The 15,389-nt window shown below is 45.1% G+C and overlaps 1 protein-coding gene across 12 annotated transcripts in view; it reads right to left on the bottom strand.

Annotated features, from left to right (window-relative positions):
• The window catches only part of CPS1 (carbamoyl-phosphate synthase 1), a 337,480-nt gene that overhangs the window by 290,342 nt on the left and 31,749 nt on the right, over positions 1 to 15,389 (bottom strand). Inside the window, exon 3 of one of the 12 annotated variants that reach the window (XM_032693562.1) lies at positions 10,148 to 10,252. The exons of the other annotated variants lie outside the window; for them this stretch is intronic. The gene's annotated coding sequence lies outside the window, so the exon portion shown is untranslated. The remainder of the gene's footprint in view (positions 1 to 10,147; positions 10,253 to 15,389) is intronic. 12 annotated transcript variants of the gene reach the window in all.

Genomic DNA, 15,389 nt, shown 5'->3' with positions numbered 1-15,389 from the left:
GAGAAGGTCCAGGAATGAGGATGGGAAAGCAGCATAGCACAGTTTTTCTGGTTAGCTTTCCTTTCTAATACAGGGGTATGGTGCTGCCCACTTCCACCCACCTTTATGCCAAAGAGAGGGAGAGGGAACAAGACAAAGCCTGAAAACACAACAGCTGCTTCAGCAAACTGCCTGAGAAGGACTTTATCAGAAATACAGACATTTAACACTTGATGATGGTTATGTTTGTCCATTGTGTTCTGTTAAAAAAAAAAAAGTACCTTATGCTCCTAAGAAATAAGTAAAAAGCATATTTTGAATGCTTTACCATCTGGCTCAGTTTGTGTTCACCCCCTTCATATACTGGTGTGATCGGCAAGATGAAAGACATCCCACCTACTGTAAACCAAACACCATCTGTAGGTGTGCATGTCCCCTGAGAGCCTGCTGTGGTTTCAGCTCTCAAAAGCTGACAGCAGCCTCAGCTATCAAAGAGGTGACATGGGGACAGTGCAGAAGGACAGATATGTTACTGCCCTCTGCCCAAATTATTTCATTTCTAATTCCTGCATATTAACTTTTCAAAAAACCACAAAAGAGAAGCAGCCATGAGGGGAGCACAGAGCTGCTGGCTTACATGAGCTGTCTAGCCAGACCTCGTTTCTCTCTAGCATCTCATCTGACTTGCCTCCCTCTGTACCACTATCTCGCCTTTCCCTCCTTCCCTCTTGCTTTGTTCGTGTTTTCCCACCACAGTGCAATACCTTGGCCAATTCCAAGTAGAGTTTTCAGATGGCAAAACAGGGAATGTGGCTGGTCCCAAAGGACCACAAGTCCTGCCCCAGGCCAGCAAGTTCCCAGCACATGTAGTTGATTTGTAGCAAGAGATTTTTTTTTTTTTTTTTTAACATTGAGAAGTACAAACACAGGTCCTTCATACCATAATGACCCAAGTCCCTTTGCCAAAGTGCCCCCTGCATCCCTTAGCTACACCTTGGGAAGAAACTTGACTTCCCACACCAGGAAATCTAAACCCCTAAAGTTACAACTTCCAATGTTATTAGTGCCTAAAGACGAAATCCAACAGAGCAGGAAGCAGCAGATCTGCCCCAAATAAGCACTTGAAGAAACATATTGGAGGCCCAGCTACTCTTTCTCCTGGCAGGGTTGCTGGCTTGGGGATTCTGTGCTGAAGGGTGACAGTGACTGCAGCAAGGGGCTGTGTGGCCCCAGCAGGTGGCAATGCAGCCCGACAGCAGCAGCCACCCCACTGCTGCCAAGTACATGCCTGCACTCCTCAGCTGCTAAATCCTACCTCAGGAGAACTGGGATTCAGCTCTTGGGAAAGTTGCTCAAACCAAAAAACCCACATGGGTAAGGGTGTGTTTGTATACTGTGGGAATAGTATATATGTGGGGGACAGATGTGAGAAACATGGAAGCCCTCCTGAAATGCATGGCCTGAGGAAGGGATGCTGCTACCACAAAAGTGACATTGCTTGATGTGGGTGATGCTCTGCGAGACCACAGAGAAGATGAGGGGACTACTGCAAACGTGGCATCTGGTGTCTAAGGATGAGCTCTGCCACCACCCTGGTACCACCCCATTGGCACAACTGACCTTTGAAAGCAGAAGATGAACATGAAGGGCTCTGCCTGCCTAGGTAGTTGCAATGCATGGCTGCTCTGAGACCCAGAAAAGACCAGCACATCTTTGCATCCTGCCAGATTTTTTTCTGTTTCAGAGACAAACTCACTCCCCTCAAAAGCTGTTGGGGAAAAGCAGAACAAAGCAGTTCTCAATACAGCTGCTGATTTGAGACAGAGCCTACCATTGCCTTGCTCACAAAGCTTTGTATTCCCAAGTGTTCCCCCAGCCAGCCTTCATCTTCAGCATGGTGGTCCCTGCTGTTTCCTCCTGCAGAGCTGCCTGAAGACACTTCTCTTTTACCTCTCTCCCCACCTCAGTCATGTGCTTGTTTCTGTCTCCATGCTGCTGCTTTGAGGGAAGAAGGGTGGTGGCTTTTACTCTGAATCATTTCACAAATCCAGTTTACAGCAGCACAGCAAGGGGAAGGCAAAACACAATGTGGGAGGAAGGAAAAACCAGCTTATCACAAGGAAATCTGTGCCCTCCCTGCCCCTCATGGGGAGGAAGCTTTTGAGTACAGCCTAGGATCACCTCAGAACAACCCCATCACCAATATTTGGATAATCTAAATGATAAAAGTTGCCAGCAGAAAGGAGAGGAGAAAATTAAGTTGTTTTTCATGTATCCCTCGAATTCAGAGGCACAAAAGCCATATGTTTTTGCTGCCCTCTGTTCTGGACAGGACAGCTTGCAGCCACCTTCAGATGCCCTGCATCCCACTCCGCTTTCCCCATAGGGTGAAAGATGGTAAATTTGGCCAAAACGGACAATAGATCTTGTAATGACTGACCACCCTCGAAACCTGGGCATGACAGTACATGCTTCCTCTGCTTTGCTTCCTCTGCAGCAAGGAAGACAGCCAGCCATGGAGAAGGCACAGAGGCGGTGCTAAAAACAACTTGAAAGCCTTAAGAAGGGAAGAAAAGAGCAGAACTGTGGGGAGCCATTTAACTCCATCTTCTCATGGCTGGGGAATTTCTCACTAGGAGGCACTTCAGGCAACCCTTGCAAAAAGGTTATTTTGTAGCCATTGCAATTTGCTGCAGCATTTGCAGTGTGTTCTCGGGCAGTAATCAAATCCACTGGTAGTATTTTGCTTGCCATAAACCCCATTGGAGCCATGCCCACAAATAGTTTACACTGTAGTATGCAGCTGTACACAAGGCAGGAGCAAATGTTCCACATAACGGCTGTTGGCCCTAATCAGGTGGAGTCGTGGATCATATTTCCAGCATTTGGCAGAATTTTATTATAGATACTCCTCCTTAAGGATAACCCCTCGCTCCTAAAGGGGAGACCACAGCAGTGCCAAACAGCTTCCTTGTTGGGGAGACCCAAAGCAACCCCTAGTTGCAGGAGTTTCCCCTATTCCCAGGAGGGCTTTGGAGCACTTTGCTCTGTCACTGCCTACCTCCATCCTGACACTCCCAGTACTGGACAGGAAGGATAATTAGATGTTTACAAGTGGCTGAAAAAATAAGAGAGATATCCGCCTCAGAAGATAAAGTTTAAGACACTTTGAGAGAATCATCATAAAACACAAGCTTTGGAAAGGGCAAATCCTACATCCAGGGTTACCCTTGTTGGGAATTTATAGCTCATTTATCACCATGGGAAAGAGAACAAACCCCACCTGGGTGACAGCTACAGTGGGTCGCAGTTAGGTGAAAACCACAACAAGATATGGTGCAGCAGTTCCCAGAATCAGGCTCCCCACCCCATCAGACTGCAGTGCTTAGTACTTGCAAGCCTGACAAATTCACCTGCAAACAACTGGGCTCCAGACCAGAAGTGGGAAGTTGCCAGTGAAAGCATTTGGTAATCCCTGGTGGTTCATCACCATAGGGGATAAACTCCAAGGTGTTTATACCACCCAAAGCTGGGAAATATCCCATTCCAGCAGGGTTGACCTCATGCTTTACAAGCACACGGAAAAGACAGTTTGATGTATGGATGCCCAGTGCGTACAAACGCGTCCAGGTTCTGGGAGCACACAGACCCTTTTTAAAACAGAACAATCATCCTTCATTATCTTTCCTCCTCTCTTTTTGTTGTCTTCACAACACCAGTAGATCCAGTTCTCCAGCTTTAAGCAGCAATAATCTCAATCATTTACTCAAATAACCACTTAGCCTTCTGCTGAACAGTCTATGCATTCAAGTGTGGAATTACTGCCTTGTAAAACCCAGGATGATATTAGCACTTACTGCCCATACCCCTGATCTGAGCCAGGTGGTGTCAGCAAGGGGGAAAGAGACTTTCTGTGTAACAAAAAAAAGATGGTTTGACATCCTTTTCTTGATTTTCTCTCTTGAAGATTTAAGTATGATAGGTGCTTTATTCCAAGAGGGCCTGATCTGGGACTCTCCCCAGTTGTGATTTTCACAAAACCTATAAGGAAGGTGATCACCTTTCTACACTTCCATCCTTCTTTCTAATTTTGCTGGAATGATCCAAAAGAGTCAAAAACATCACTGGGAGAATACAAAAATAGGGACAAGTAAGGCAAATCCTTAAGCCTCACCTTCTTAGGAAACCAGGCCAAGAACAAACCATATTACTCAGAGTATGGAATTTGCAGCCAAACTATTCAGTTAGCAAATGCATTAGGTATACCTGAACAAAACTCTTTAATGATCTGGATGCAGCTTGGATCTTCCTTAGATAAAATGAGAGGTAAATTCTGCAATTAATTGCACCATTTGGAAAAAGAAAACCACATAACTTTTGAAGGCAGGTTTGAGAGCTCCACTAGGAATGGGGAAAAGGCTTCCATCCACTTGGGATAATTCTCTAAACATCATAATTTCATCAAGAGGAATGAAACTTGGAGCTGGAATGATGAGACAGCTCATTCCAGTGGACATGCCTTGCCTTGGACTGGGACTCAGCAGACAAATCTCCTTCCTCTGCAACTGCCAAGCTGGGGCTCTTCCAACAAGTAATTTGGCTGCTCTCTGCTCTGATTTTCTTCCATTTCTTTTGCTCATTTTCCAGCATCTCTGAGGTAGAGTTTCTCATTATCTCTTGATGTGGCACATCACAGAAGGACCCCAGATAGAGCTTGAAATCTGAAAATGCTTCTTTTGAGCATGCCACACTGCAAATAGTAACTTTTGTACAGCACTTTCAAAATGCTCCAAAGCTGCTGAAGATGAAATCAGTACCTAAACCACCAAATGTACAAATATAGAACTGAAAGCAATGCAACATTAATACTATGGCTCCAAATTATGCCTTACAAATCTTGTGAGAGAGTATGGGGGGGGGGGAGTCTTAACAGAAGTGCTTCATTTCCCAGGAACGAGCACCTGAATCATTTCTCCTCTGATTAACCCACATCATTATGCTCTGCCATTGATTATTCCCTGTGCTTCATAGGCCAGAAGTACTACCCTGGCAACGAGATGACCTCAGCTGGATTAGCAGCCATCAGGAAAAAGGCAGCATCACACATCTCACAGACAGCTGCCAGCCCTTTTGCCATCGGAAAACTCACCTCTCCCTGCCTCTGGCAGGGCCTGCCAGCTCAGCTAGAGGGCCAAAACTGGGCAGACAACTCCACTGCTCCCAGCCAACAATGCCCAGACCTGGAAGCTTGCAGGAGGTATGCTGTGTGAAGGCAGGTCACAGGGAACTACGATGAGCTGGTGCATTATTTGTTGGGATGTGGGTCACAACCCTGTCCTTTGTCCACATGCAAGCCCACACTGTATGAACCCCAAGGAGTGCACAGCCCACCAGCAAGGAAACTGTCAGAGGCTCCTTAAAAGGACCATGTAATTTTACTTAACTGCTGCAAAGGTCATTTGCCTGTGTGGAAACCAAGTAATAATGAAGTGTACTACACTGGCTGTCCAAGACTGTCAGAGAGGTCTTAAAAACAGCAGGGATCTCTTGGCCATCACCAGGACAGGCACGCCAAGAGCCCCATAGCTGATGGACACATTTTCTTTAGCTCCAGCTAAATCACTGGACATAACCTTTATATATGACACAGGGCTGGGAGCCTTGCATGGGCACAAATTTAGGGCTGGAAGACACCACAGAGAGAAAAGTCCAACTGGCAGTTTGCAGTGGCCATGGGAAGGTGAAAAGCACTGTCCTTCAGGAACAGACAAATGGTGGGAGCAAATACATTTTAAAAAAAAGGCACACCAGGAGTCTTCTCTGACGCTGAAACAGGGAGCTAGAAACCAAACTGAACTGTGATCTTCCTAAAGTGAACCAGAAGTAATAAAATTCCCCATAGCTTTGTTTTTCAAAGGGGTTGAGCACTTTGTTTGCCTCATGACAACTCTGGGATGGGGATTCAGGCCCTGTGATATGGCCACTGTGCAGACTTGTCCTGCCCCCAGAGCTCAAGAATGGAAAGGTGTACCAGACCCTTGTTCCTATCAATTCAGCATTCAGGCACTTGCAGGTGATACCACTTTGATGTGCTGGGTACCAAAATTCTGTTTGTACATATTTTCCTCACTCTCCCTATGCCTCGAACCCACTTACCAGACTGCCTGGTTGTATTTGTGTCTTTGCTTGTATCCTCCACATACCACTGTTTCCCATTAGGATCATTTTCTCCTTAATTTAAAGCCTAATCATGTAACACACAACATACAGTGTACTAGACATTCTTGTGGCCCCAGAGACATCATTAGAAGCAAACTTAGCTATGAGTTGCTCTTCAGAAAACCACCTGTAGTAATGGATTTTCAAAATGAAGTGAATTGAGATACCTTGATTTGGAGGATGTTCAGCTCAAAAATCCACAAAAGGAGGCCATTGGGTAGTTTGTTTTTTTTAATAAGAGGAGAGTATTCTTCACTTTCTGAAAACCCAAGACAGGTCTCTGAAAATCACTTGTGACTACTAAAATCCTTGGCCAATAAATAACAATTACAATCCTCATTACTGAGTAACCCTCAGTCACTGAAGCTGCCAACAACACGTTCCTCACGGCAGATGTCAGCTTATCCCAGGAGCTACCACTGCCACTTTCTGCTGGACTGTTTTCTTCAGCTGGCTAATCCTGAGCTGCAGCTGCAGCAAATACACCACTCGTCCCCTTCCAGCAAGCAGACAGACCGCAATAGCAAGGGCTCACAACCATGCTGTGGTTTCAGCATTCTCCTTCCCTTTGAAAAGACAGGACTGTGGGATGAGATACACTTGTCAAGTTAATTGTGAACTGGGAAATGTCAATTTTGAACTCTACTGTGAAGAAAGCAGATCTGATAAGTTATATATGCTTGGAGTGGGGGCAAGGTGCTTTTCAGCATTCGCCACTCTCAGATAGAGAAAAAAGTGTGCTACCCAGGATTATCAGCACACTACTATGAAGTGTTAAAACCCACAGCAGACAGCGCTGATTACAGCTCTTTAATTACTGCTAAAATTATAAAAGCACTACACCAAGTCTTTGTGGAAATTGCACCTTTCAGAAGGGGAGATAAAACCTCTGCTTCCATAATTGCAACAAAAGGGAACGGTAAGAAGTTTTTAAAAAACAAAGGTGCAAAGAGAAAATGGCAGGGACTACACTGATGCTCTAAAGGAACATAAGCCCCATCAAATTTTAAAAGAGAGAGAGTATCAATTGCTTGCAGATCATAAAAACCACAAATGGGAGACGTATCTCCAACCCCAACAACAGCAGGCATAAATGAGACATTCCAGCCTCACACCTCACGTTGGTTATTATGTCATTATTGAATGCAGAGCAGCCCCTCTCTTCAAGCCACCCTAGAAAGGCTGTGCTAAACTGACATTCAACTCAGGAAGAGGGAGAAGAGAGGCACTGGCGGCAGGCTGCTGACATTACATCCCTTCCTTTGGAAGACACATCCAACAAGGGAAAGGTTGGATAGCCACAGTCACATTTCCAAATGCCTTGATTCTCACCTTCCCCAGTTATCTCAATATGATTTTATTGTAATAAGAAACCTGCATGCTCATTGCAGGGAATAGCACTGGATCTGAGAGATGGTATCTTTTCATAATTGCTATACAAATGCTAGGTCCCTAAAAGCTTGTAGTTTAAATTTAAGCAATCTCCTTTGTCCCTGCCAATTCACTTAAGCACAATAAGAATTAATAAACTATCTTGATTAGTCATTACCTGTGTATAACATTCAAAAGGGCAAATCAGGACACACATGAAATGATTTCACAACAGATTCTGAAGGACAAGCACTGGCTTGTGTTCACTGCAGCACAACTAATTTAAAGAAGTCATGAGCTTGGCATTTATGTTTCAGGATCCAATCTCCCACCTATTTCAGGGCCTCCAAAACTACAGAAGTGAAGACCTCTTCCACTGTACTTACCACTGCCATTTAAAATGTCTTTGCCACAAACATTCATCCAATCAGCTTTGGCACTTAGGTTCCAGTTGTACATGCTATCTCCACTACTATGATCCAATAGCTCTCAAGGAGAAAGGTAGAAATAACCTTCTAAGCAAAAAGGGTTAAAAGTCACATCCAGAGCAGCCCATGGCCAATTGTTCCAGTTCTATCAGCTTAACATCCCAAGAGTTGCTTGGGATGACGAGTTTGGGACAAAAATATTTAATAAAAGTAACAGGCATTTCTGAACTACCTTCAGGAGTAACAGCCTTTCACTAGCAGCTCTGAAGCATCTCATATTGCACAGCAGCTGACTCTCACAGAAGTTTAATAAGCAGGAGAAAAGCTCTCAGGGCTGGCTATTCAGGCAGAAGGAGCTGAAATGGAAGCCTTGCCCGTATCACACTCTTTAAGAAACCAAAGACCTGATTACATTACATCTTATATGAAATTTCTACTTCAAACGTTGCAAGTGCTGCAGGTGGAGGCAGAGGCAGCTTGCACTGGCTGCAAAATACCAGGCACAAAAAGCTTTCTTAGGGTGTTCATAGGGACAACCCCTTCCAGGGGGTCCTTCAGCCCTTGTGCTCTGACGTCTTGCCCAACCCCACAGGATTTCCAGTTCCTGGATCCAGCAGCACCTTTTGTGCAAGTCACTGTGTATTTCCCGTTAACAACCTCTGATCTCATAGGTCACACAAGAAGCAAAGTGACATTCTTGAGCATCACCATGTCCCTTGCCTCCCTATAGCTAAATAAGGGGTGCAGCAGCAGAGGTCTATTTAAAGCCAACCAGGGTAGCTACTTGACAGACCCTGGAGGAGAGACATTTCTTGTGTTGACATCACTGCTCCCCGAAAAACAGGCTTGCACCCATGAGCAGCTTCAACGGGAAGGTTTCACAGTGCTTCACCCAGGTTTGTTTTCTCTCACACAGAGGGAACACAGAAATGTTACAAGCACAGCACAGAAGGTCAAGCACCATCACAGCCAGTTTTAAACAGCTTGGCCAGGTTTATCCAGTGTATTGCTGGCTACAGTGAGACCTTCCTACCTCCTGTAAGAAGCAGCTGGAAACTCACTGTGTGCTCTGTCCCCTTGGACTGCAGCATGACTGGTTGCTAAATCTCCCCTCTCCAACTAAAAGCATTAAGGGACCCACATCATCATCTTGTGACATTTATGAAAAGAGGCTTTTTACCCCTGGTTGGCTGGAGGAAACCTTGCCAGGCCCTGCCTGCAGCCTCCTTTGCCTGCGCATGGAGGACACCTCTCCAGCCATGGGCTGGGCACTGGGAATGAAAATCCTGGTGGGGGTAAAAGGAAACAGTGCCACCGGGCAATACCTGTTAACTCTATCGAAGAATGAAAGCCCACAGACAGCACTGAGCTGGGATAGCTAGGAGGCTGGACCAAAGGCAGAGTGTCAATTATGAAAGGATGCTACAGCTGGAGTGCCACAAGGAACACTGCCAACACACACAGTAGCCTCAAACCTCCAAACCTCCAATGCAAAATGTTAGCTCCATCTTTCTATGACAACTCTCTGTATACAGACACTTCGTACACAGGATGCTCAGAAACACTGTCACAGTGATTCATATAAAGAAGGAGCTCATGAAATGCTTTATGCTCATTTGTGTCCTCTCAGACAACCACAGTACAGATTATATTCTAGATATTTTTGTGGATCTGTATCAGGGCTTAAATAAGCCTTGACAATGCTACTTGCATTCTTAAAATACTTTTCTGAAATATGTATAATACGATTAATTATATGATAATGTAGTTATACCCCCTCTCCCCAAAGAGTATCATCCTCATGGATGTGATTCAAAATGCACAAGTATTATCTGAAACCTACATAGGTCCCACAAATGCAAAGTATTTACTGCTAGGCACAGAAACAGCCAAAAAATTTTGGTTCCTACAGCTTCATTCTTGCTGGGCTGTCTCAAGGTTTGCATATGACTGAGCCACATACCACTTAAATTCTAACACAACAGCAAGACTCATGCATGCAATTAGAAAACAAGGTTTTTGGTGTATCAAACACATTTTGGAATGTCTGGGCATTTAGCATTATTTAAGCAAATGCAGACTGCATGCTTGGCAGAGACAGGATTTCAGTGACAAGGACAGAGAACATATGATCTCAGAGTGACGCTCACATCTCCAACCTCCGGGTCCTGAAAGTTATCCATATCCACTCATTGAGAAGTCTTACTGATGGCTGAAGAGAAAAAGAAGTGTAGATTGTGACAGCACCAGATTTCCTAAAACAGATAGGACATTTAAGTTTTGAGAGATTTCAAGCCAGGATGATCCCTAACAGAAATTAGGGAAAAAAAAAAAAAAAAAGAGAAGAGGTTAATACCTCATAAGTCACAATGAAACCTTCCAGGCAACAGAAGTATGTAGGGAGTCCAAGCCATATACTGAACTCTCCTTCAATGCCCTTTCCAAGCCTGAAGTCACTCCATCTCCTAGTAGATTAAAATGAGACCTAAGAAAGACAAAATTCATTTTAAATGGGCAGTAATTTAACTCTGCTGCATGCTCCAGGGAAAAGAGAGGAAGGGGAAGGCAGGGAATCTGCAGCTCATAGACAGGCTGTAGAGCCCTGAAGACACAGGAATCCCAATTGCCCAGAGCAGCACCAAGGGGGATTTCATCCTATTCAGTGTGAGAGAGCACACAGAGTTTAACATCTTATCCAGTACCTAACGTTATGTTTAAAACTCCATAGTACCCCTCCAGGCCCACCAGCTAATGCTTTCCTTGGTACAGAGTCCTGTTGGGTGGGATTCGACACACACAGTCTGCCTCCACTGCAGCCCTGCTTATGCATATTTTTGTCACATTTAGCCAAGCTCTTGCATTTCAGAGCCTGGTTGCTCAGTGATCTATAAATGGGTACTCATGCCAAGGAACCTGAGATGCCAAGAGAATGACTGAAAGCTTTATAGTATGGTGGAAAGCAAACTGCAAAGAGCACTTGGGTGACACTTTCTTCCTGAGGGAATGATGGCATGAGGAGGGTGAGCTGCCTGAACGTGAGCTGAAGGCAGCACCCAAGTCATCCAGCAAGACTGAGAAGCAGGCACACCTCAAGGAAGTTGCTCCCCCTGCAGTCAGCCCTCCTGGGGCAAGGCGGGGGCTGGCAGAGATGCACGTAGAGGAATGTCTGGTATGTGTCACTGCCAGTTGCTGGGGGACACTGACATCATCTGGGACAAAATTAGAAAACCTTGAGCAGGAGGGCAATGTGGCACAAGTGCTAAGTCAGCCACAGGCTATATGTGGCACACCAGTTGGTGCCTTCTTTCCCCTTCTTTAGAGACTCATTCCTCTGCCTGCTCCTTCAGCAAGGTTTGACTTCAGCCTACACTGTCCTGTTACTGCTTTGTGCCCCTGGCTACAGTCAGGCTAGCAATGCCTTATACAGCACTTGAAGGAGCCAAGAGGCAAATCCTCCCTCCAAAATACACCCATCTCCTCTGCTGAGCCAACAGAGCCCTTCATTTTTGCATGTAATCCAACCTTTGTGCCATTATATAAAGCTGTCCCCAGTGTTCATCCCTATTTTCTATCACCTGCAAATCCCTGCCTGTCTGGTAACAACTCTGCACAGACACCTCCTCTCATGCTGTGCCCTGCTCCCAAACCACCTTCCTCAGGACAGGGCACCCTCCTCAGACCAAGACCCCCAAAACACGTTGACCTGCCTGTTTATTGGGCTTGACTCTCTTCTGCATGAGTTTCTACAGCTTATCAGGGCATCCTGCAGCTGCATTTTGGATAGCAAATGGCTTTGCTTTTTGTTGAAAGTGCTTCCATATTGAGTACTGAAAAAGCCAAATCATTAGCAGATTAATTAGGCACCCTGTTGCACACAGCATTACAGCTGAAGCTGAGATCTTGAAAGTTTGCTGGCAGGGGATCCTGCACTTCTTACTTAAAGTCTGAGGTGAAACGTGCAAGAATCAAACTGGACCAGCAATTCCTCTCTCTTTTATGGCCAAAATTACGTGTTTAAGAAAACACAAGGATCTCTGCAGCATCTTGGTGTGGCAAAATGCACCCAGTCTCTATCAGTTCAAGAACTGCTGAAGCACAGAAAAATGTATTACATATTCTTTCCAAATCTGTTATGAATTATAGTAACTCATATATTCTTGATAACTGCCTAAATTCTCAGTTCCTTCCTGGATTTTATTAGGGTTTTGGTCTCAAATAATCCTCCAGCAACATGTACAATTTAACTGATGTTGGAAAAAACTTCATTTCCATGTATCAGTTTTAAATTTCACTGAACCTCCCTTGTTTCCATTCAAAACATTTCTCTGTGAATGTCCTTGTACTTCTTGTAACTTTGGATAACAGGAGTACTTCCTACTCATGGGCTGAATCAAGTAGGTGGTTGCTTCAGACCACTGCAATCTTTCTCAGAGATCACTGCTTGCCAAATGGTACATGTACACTTGCAATTTTTCCTGCTGACATTGTAGCCACCCAATCTTCAGAAGAGGAACACAGCAAATATTTAACAGCAGCAGGTATCAGGTAGGAGCTGATCACAGTAAAGAGAAAACACACTGGACAGCTGAAATGATAGCAGATAAGTGTGCATGGGTCACATTTCTCCTAAATGCTCCAAGAAGAGATTGGAATATGCTGACTATACTTAGGTGTTTGTAAACAGTCTCTATTCTCACACCTTGCCCGAAAGCAAAACTCTCACCAGAGCCTTTTGAGTGATCAACATTTCCCCTGGTGCTTGATCTGGCATCCTGCCATGAACTCACCGACAATTTCAAAAAACAAATGGGAAGTTAATTGCATTTTCAGGTATTTTAGACAGCAAAAGCCAAAAGTCTCGAAGGGAGATCATTGTGAAACAGAGCAGAAGCAGCAGCGCTCACCCTTTAATCTAACAGCTCCAGGGCTTGTGTGGTCCCCTGAAATACAGGACATCTTGTCTTCTACTTCACTGCATGGATTTAAACCATCAACTTCCTTCTCCTGGAGAGGGGCCTGGCTCCCTGGGCTACAGGAAACCTGAGACGGATCCCTCCTTTTAAAACTGGACCAGAAATGCAGAGAACTTCAGAGCAAACACACAGGGTGTGCAGCCCAGCACAGGAACTCCCACTTCCTCCCACTAGAAGCATCAGAATGAATCAATGCCAATGCTAGATGGAAAACACACTTCTCTTATGTTAATTCAACTAAATCCAGCCCAAATGCATAGAATTTTTGCATTGGCCAGAACCATATCCTCATCAACTAAACTGGTAAAAACCAGGTAAGCCCCAAGCAAGCTGCCCCCCCTGTGTCAGTGAGGAGCAGAGCTAACATGGCATCGCTTCCAACCAACACCTTTCTCACTACTGAATTTGCTGGGGCCTCGGGAAATCCGAAGCTACATTGCTGTTCATTGCGCCTCCCCTAAATATGGATTCTCCTGCAGGAGAAGAGCATCTATGCACTGCCCAGGAGCTGTGCACCCAACAAGGCAGGTGCTAGTGAATTCTCATCCCCAGCTGCTGCTGCTTTCCCTTAGAAGTGGATCTTGGCAAGTCCCAGAAAGCACGAGGGAGAGCCTGAGGTTTGCTCTAGTATTACTGCTTGCATGAAGTGACTGCTAAAAGTGGAAGAGGAGCTTTCCTGCTGCAGCCCCTGGAATGAGCTCTGCAGCCCAGAGCAAGATGATATAGCACCATCAGGGACCTGCAGATAGCAGCTCCCATGCAAGATCATAAAATCATAGAATACCCTGAGTAGGAAGGGACCCACAAGGATCAGTCACTGAGTCCAGCTCATGGCCTTGCACAGGACAGCCCCAGGAATCCCACCACGTGCACAAAAGTGTTGTCTGAGCACTTCTTGAACTTTGTTAGGCTTGGTGCTGTGACCACTTCCCCAGGGAGCCCGTTCCAGTGCCTGACCACCCTCTGGGTGAAAAAACTTCCTAATAGTTCCAACCTTCCAACATAGCTTCATGCCACAGGGACGCATCTCTACATCACCTGGAACAACTTTGATCCCTATGGACAGATGTGATGTGTTCCCAGAGATGCCTTGGGACACATCCAAACTTACCAGGCAGATAAATCCATGGTGTTCTGTCCCAAGATCAGAAAACTGGCCTCCTCCTCCTCCTCCTCTTCCTCTATACCTGTTTTATCTTTTCATCTGATCAATATACAATTATTTTGGGTCAGCAACTCACAAAATCTCCTTTGCTGGAGATTCTTAGACAGGCTACATCATGCAGAGACAGCACAAAGTTCATCCTTCATTTCAGAAAGCCTGTCCTCATCTTAAAAATACATTTCATGGCATCTTTCAGGCTTATTTCAGTGGAAATCTCAGGATCTCATAGGAATTATTAGACCACCATTGGTTCTTTCTTGCAATTAGTGTTCTCACAGGTGTAGCGATGTATAAAAATTGGTTTAGACTATTTCTTCCCAAGTTACACCTCCAGGATCCATTCACTGGATTTCACTGAAGTTTGGTTTGTGCAATATAAAACATCAGCATCACTGGACATACACCCATCAGGCCCCTCAGGAATGACACCCTACAGGCTCTTGCTGACCTGCAGCAGTGCAGGAGAGTTCACGTTACCACCTTCCCAAAAACAGACTAGCAGAGCAGGGATCCCTCCATAAAGCACCTTGGAGGCACCCAGAAGAGCTCATACATCATAGGTTTTGGCCGACAGGCAGAGAAATAGGAAATTAAATGTCTCCTGGTCTGTATTCCCTAAAGCAGAAACTGAGCCAAGGCTTCAAATTATATCCATCAGTGTAGATCTATTGATTCAAAAGGGATGACTCAACTTCCAAGAAGTCTCTTGCTCAAGGTCATGGGCTGTAGCAAAGAAGAGCTCCGAGCATAGGTTTTCTTACATGAAAATACACCTTTAGCCACTCTCCATCCCTTTTTTGGTGTGCATTTTTTTTTTGTAAGTTTACTTTCCTTAAAATACATTAAACTAAAATGGAACTCCTTGGCTGTCCTGCCAGACTTTGGATGCATAAGTGTCTGTCCAGGCCTTCAGGCTTTTAATTTCTAATTACAAAACATTCCACAGTATAGCTCATGAGACAGAAATAAGGGCCCCATCAAAAGCCTTACACTTACTAGCACAGAACTTGAGGAGTCTGGAGAGTAAATGGGAGAGGAATTGCTGGAGAAGGAAGGAACAGGCAGAAAAATCCAAGCTGGATTTTTCTGCAGAAAATCTCGATCTTGCACACCCAAGGGAACCATCAGGTTTGAAAGAGTTAGAAGCTGTTTTGCTGTGCTAGAAAAAGTCTACTGAAAACAGAAAGGCCATCTTATTCTGGAAGTTGTGTCTCCTGGGGAGCATGAGGAGCAGGGAGGTCCGTCAGGAGACTG

The sequence above is a fragment of the Chiroxiphia lanceolata genome, chromosome 7 (genome assembly GCF_009829145.1).
Source record: "Chiroxiphia lanceolata isolate bChiLan1 chromosome 7, bChiLan1.pri, whole genome shotgun sequence".
NCBI lineage: Eukaryota > Metazoa > Chordata > Aves > Passeriformes > Pipridae > Chiroxiphia > Chiroxiphia lanceolata.
This window is presented reverse-complemented; position numbering and strand designations above follow the sequence as displayed.